The sequence below is a fragment of the Otolemur garnettii genome, unplaced genomic scaffold, assembly GCF_000181295.1.
Source record: "Otolemur garnettii isolate 467f Iridium unplaced genomic scaffold, OtoGar3 scaffold00035, whole genome shotgun sequence".
Classification (NCBI taxonomy): Eukaryota; Metazoa; Chordata; class Mammalia; order Primates; family Galagidae; genus Otolemur; species Otolemur garnettii.
The window spans coordinates 13,847,547-13,853,535 of record NW_003852430.1 but is presented as its reverse complement, the minus strand read 5'-3'; positions in this window follow the sequence as shown (position 1 = coordinate 13,853,535).

Genomic DNA, 5,989 nt, shown 5'->3' with positions numbered 1-5,989 from the left:
CAGATCTGTTCCTAGATAATCCTATCTCTATGTATGGCTTATGCAGAGTTGGCTGAGGAGATGGATGAGTCACCCCTTTCATCTTGTCAAGTCACCTTTTGTGTGACTTAATGTTCTGACCTTCTGAGTTTTCTAAGGCAATTGCAAAATGTTTTGCACAGGTGGTCACACCCTAGGTTCTTTCTCTATAACATGCTTCCCTGGCTGTGAATCTCTTAATCTTTTTCTATTTATGTAGGTATAGGATTTCTAAAATCACGAAGTACCTGACTGGCTCCTTTTTAAAAGTTCTTTCCTCAATGTATCTCTGTTAATTTGCATTTTACTGCAAGCAGCATAAAAAACCAGTTTACACCTTTCAATATGTTGGTGGAAATTTCCTCAGCTAAATCGCCAGGTTTTGCACTTATAAGTTCTGCCTTCTTTTTTTTTTTGAGACAGAGCCTCAAGCTGTCATCCTGGGTAGAGTGCTGTGGCTTCACTGCTTATAGCAACCTCCAACTCCTGGGCTCAAGCGAGTCTCCTGCCTCCACCTCCCAAGTAGCTGGGACCACAGGTGCTCGCCACAACGCCAGGCTATTTTTTTTTTTTTTTTTTTGGTTGCAGCCATTATTGTTGTTTGGTGGGTCCGGGCTGGATTCGAACCCGCCACCTTAGGTGTATGTGGCTGGCATCTTAGCCGCTTGAGCCACAGGCGTCGAGCCAAGTTCTGCCTTCAATGTAACTGCAGGACACCCTATCTCCAAGTTTTCTGCCCCTTTAGAACAAGGATTCTCCGTCCTGAAGTTTCCCTTATCAGAAGCATTGTTCAAGTCTGCATTTCTACGAATAGCACATTCAAGGTGATCAAGCCTTTTCTACTATGTTTCTCGACATTCTTTACACCACCATTCACTGCTTGATTTCAAAGCTGTTTCCCCGTGTTTGGGTATTTGTTACAGTAGCACCCCACTCCAGGTAACAGAATTGGTATTGGTTTTGTATTGATGTTGTAAATAAATTACCACAAACAGCACAGATTTATTACTTCACAGTTTTGTAGGGTGAGTTATGTCTGGTAGGCTCAGCTGGTTTCTCTTCTCTGGGTGCCGGAGTCTAAAATCCAGGTGGTGGGTGACCTAGATATTATCTGGAGGAGCCTGGAGGGGTTGGGAAAGCATTCAGTTCCAGGCTCCTTCAAGTTGTTGGTAGAATTCAGTTCCATGTGGTTGCAGGATGAAGGTTTTTGTTTCCTGTTTGTTGGCCCTGGGGGTTCTCAGCTGTTGGAGACTGCATTCCCTGGCTCTTGGCTGCCTCTGCCTGCAAAGCCAGCAATAGTGGGTTGCACCCTCCTGACGTTCTAATCTCCCTGACTCCCTCTTCTGCCTCTTTTATCTTTTTTTTTTTCAGTTTTTGGCTGGGCTGGGTTTGAACCCATTACCTCCGGTACATGGGACTGGCACCCTACCCTTTTGAGCCACAGGCGCTGCCCTGCCTCTTTTATCTTTTATTGCATCTCTCTGCATGTTGACTCCAGCTGGTGAAATATTTCTGCTTTTAAGTGTTCACATGATTAGGCCGGGCCTACTTTGATAATCCAGGATAACCTCTCTGCATAACATTTATCACTTAAAAAAAAATTTCAGGTTAATATGAGGGAGATTGAAGAACATTCTTCTTGGTTTCACAAGTGTCACAACAATGGAAAAGCAAGCCTCCAATGTGTGCGATACTGATACAAAATCAATGGATTACCAACTTTATCACATTTTCAAAGTCTCTTTTGCCATGTAGTAAGATATTCACAGGTGGATCATTGGTCTGCCTACAACAGAATATTATCCCACAAATCTTTCAAGTCATGGCTAAAATAAGAAGGAGGGGTGGAAACATCAGTGAAAATAGCCGTTGGGAGCCACAGGCAACTGGAAAGCCGTGAGTAGTTTATGGCCCTCAAGTTCGAAGTAATTACATAGGCTGGTGTCTGGGAGTTACTGAGTGACTGCCGAGCAGCCTGAAAAATCAACAAAAGCATTTCTGGCCTGAATGGGGAATACCAGAAAGGTAAGTTTCAGCAGCCAAGATGCTCAAGTAAAAAAAAAAAAAAATGCCTTTGTCTTTACTCACCATGAATGAGTCTGATCAGGGGGCGGACAGTGCAGGAGTAGAAACAGATGTTGGCTGCTTCTTTCCTGGACGCTCCATGGGGCACATTAAGATAGGCTTCCAGGCTTAAAGAAGAGACTTCTGAATCCTGGAAGAACGTGCAGGAGTCTATCTAAGAATGCTGCATTTCCATCTGTTCTGATTTAAATTACATTGCAGTGTGATATTTAAACTGCTTGTACTAGAAAATTAATAAAAGAACTTCATTCATTTCAGTTTGCTTTTCTGGGGCCTTGGCTCTCAAGTACCGAAATATGATGATATTTAGCTTAGCACTTAAATCAAGGTTACAAGATTCTCTTAAGTATACATACTGACTTTAGTGTGTTAATAATTATTTTCTTGTCCAAATGGCTTACTTTCTAAAAGGGATTCTTTCCAAATCCTTCCCACAGGGGAAAATACAAGTAATTAAGAATTTGAAATAATCCAGTATCTGGTAGTTCATACAATATGCGTAACCAGGAAGATTAATTTTAAATTTAAAAATATTTATTTCAATGATCAAGAAATTGGTCTTAGGCAATAGTGATAAGGAAAAGATCCTTCCTTCCTTCTGTGAAATCAGAATCATGGTCAGGTAGTTTTTCTGGTTAATTTCTTACCATTTCCCCTCCTTATAAAGCTGTGTGTGTGTGTTGGCCCTTTTTCTCATTTATATCTTTCCTGAAGATGTAGTTAATACTTGTGGAATTTACTTCTTAAAGGGTTGTGTTTGAACTCCACCCCAGAAAACCATTTTGTGTTATATGAAAGTGATCTTTCTTCATCAGGCCATGATCGTCTGAGACCGTGTGGAATGAGTCAGGGGAGTGGGTCCAGTCTCCTGGCTTACCTAAACGTATTCTGTTTAATTTTATTTCTTAGCATTCCCAAGGGATTTCCTATCCTATGCCACAAAAGATCTGGTCTCATACTGCAAGGTGAAGGTAGTGTAAGGCCCAGGCTTCAGAGAATTAAGACTCATGAGGATGGAGCTCTGTTGGGTCTAACAGTCTTACCTGGTGCCACTTGTCATCTGCTTCACAGCCTGTGGCAGGGTACACTTTTATCTCTGTCCCCTGGTCATGACCTTGATCCTACAGGCCCACTTTGCCCGGTGGCAGGGGCCAGAGATGCCTTGAGAGTGCAGGGAGGTAATGACAGGTGTTTTAAGTTGTTTGTGGAATGAGGTGAGAGCTGACTTTTTCTCACAGGTACCCTTGACAATGAAACTTCAGTCAGTTCTACTAATCATGTGAATATTCTCTTTGAGTGAATTTTTTGGGGGGTGGGACGGGGTAGGAGAAATTGATAAAATGTTTGCTTTGGGTTAAAATTGATGCCTAGTGAAGTAAAGACATTTGTGGATGTGGAAATTAGCTAAGGGTAAGCTTTGGACTTGGCCAGACCCAGGAAATTTTATCTAGAACTCAAAGGAAGGGGGAGATCCCAATTACCATCTGTGCTATACATGTTAGCATAAATAATGGGGTTTAAATGTCACTATTAAAATCTTTATCATTGGATCCTGGCTTTAATTGAAAGTTCAGATCAGCAGAAGCTTTATCCCTTGCAAAAGGACAAGCACAAATGTCATCTGTACCCTCTGACACTTCTAGACGCTATAAGATATCCCTAAAGTTGCCCTCCATAGGGAAAATGGGAAATTGTAGCTAAATGTACCTACATGTACAAGATATTAATTACAAATTTTTATAAAGAGGTGACCAACACATAGGTAATATTTTGTAAACAGTTTGTAAATTTTCGTAATGAATATTTGGTAAATAAAGGTATATTTAGCTATAATTCACTGTTTTTCCTATATGGGGTGATTTTGGGGAGACCCTCTGTAGTCCAATTTGTGAGGCTTTGGGAAAATCAGAACTGGATCATCTTCCTGTTTTCTCTAAATCTAATTCCAATCCTCCCACCAGTTCTTTCCTTTTTTCTTTTTCAAATGCACTGTGCTTACTCCAGTCTGTACTTGAAAATTGCACAAAGCCACGTTACTGTCTCTGTCAGAGGAGGACTGTGAATTAGAACTAACTGCTCATTAGCAGCCAGGGTAAAATATGACAATCCTTGGCCATGTCTTCCATATCTCCTGGGCAATTTAGGACAAAATATCCCAGAAAATTTACAGTTTGAATGCCGAGGGTTTGTTTCCTCTTCAGGATCTGTGAGCAGACATCTGGGAGCAAGGGATCTGCTACTCGTTCCCTGTTTGACAACCAGCAAGAAGTGAAAGCTGCTTTAAATATAAACGAAGTTCTGAGTTTTTAATTTCTCACTGAAAGAAAAGCTTTTTGCTTCTTGCCCTGACCTACTTAGACCTTACTAAGCAGACATTGCTGGAAAAACAAGAACTTTCCTGTGTGCTATTGAGATGCCAGAAAAATGACAAGAAGGGCACACTGGGTCCATTTATAGAATAAAACCGTTTTAAGCCACAACTAACAGCAGTCCAATTCAGACTTCCCAGACTTCAGGAATTTCTGTAAATTTGCAGGAGCATTTTTTCCTACATGTTAAAAAAAGAATTCTCCAAGCCCTTAGACTGTAGATGTTTTATCTTTTGGGACTGCATTCAGGATAAAAACAGAAAAGTAGTTAATATGTATGTGGGAGTTACCAGTTTATTTGAATTTCACATTAAGGCATCTCTTGAAATGTGTAAAACTCGGGCTATAAATATGATTTTAGAGCTGGATATGTCATTGATAGGCTCTGCACATCTTGAAATAATTGGAAACAACATTTCCTGCAGTGATATATTTGTTTTAGGTAACTTTGCTACCAGGTACTGAAAACAAGGAGAGAGTAACACCCTACTAAAAAAGACAAGGTGAATAGATATTTATAAGTTTGTTTGCTTGTTTGTTTTTTTGGCTAATAAGCCTACTTCTGAGAAAAAGAAAAGTTAGCAGACTGTGTTAAGACGAATCCCACACTCTCCATAAATCTTGGTGGACTCACTCTGGGTTTAAAAAGTTTTAAAGTCTGCTGGTGAACAAATTGGTTTGACCCAATGTTATTGGCTCAATTAGTGTAAATTATCCCAGCCTCACTCTATTTCCCCTAGTATTTCCTACCAGTTACCCAAATTTCTCCTGTTAAACAGTTGTTCTAACAATTTAATAACATCTAACACGTCCAGAGTTCTTCTACTTGATGGGTCTGTGCTAAGCCATTTAACACATTATTTCACTTAATTCTCACAACCATTGTAAAAGTTAGTATGATTAGTAGATGAAATTGGGTCTGTGAGGTGAAGCCATTTGACCGTGTGGCTGGTAGATTGTCACTGGGATATAATAATAATAGTTGCTAAGATTTATATAGCAAATAATCATAACACATTGACTCTTGACCTTAACCCAACAACAGAGAAGACTAAGAGAATGCATAGTGAAACCAGAGTGTGCATGCCATCAGTTTGACCCCAATGCCTTGAGTATTAAGCTCTAAAATGGTAGCCACTGGCCACACATTACAATTTAAATGTAAATTAATTGACATTTTTAATTAAAAACGTGCAGCACCTCAGGCACTAGCTACATTCAAGTGGTCAATACCCACATGCTCATGCTGAAAAGTACAGGTTACAGCATACTTCTATCATCACAGAAAGTTGCATGGAATAGTTTTGTTCTAAGTATTTTATATTAATGTTCTCCTGTTTAAATGTTAATGAAATAATATGAATTCCAAGAAGAAATTTAGAAAATACTTACTTTTCACTGGCAACACATGAACTAATAATCACTTGAGATGAACTTATTTTACTGATAGCTCATCTCATTAATTTTGTTTTTCTTATCATAAGTTCTGAAGCAGAAAATTTTCTGATCACGTTGCT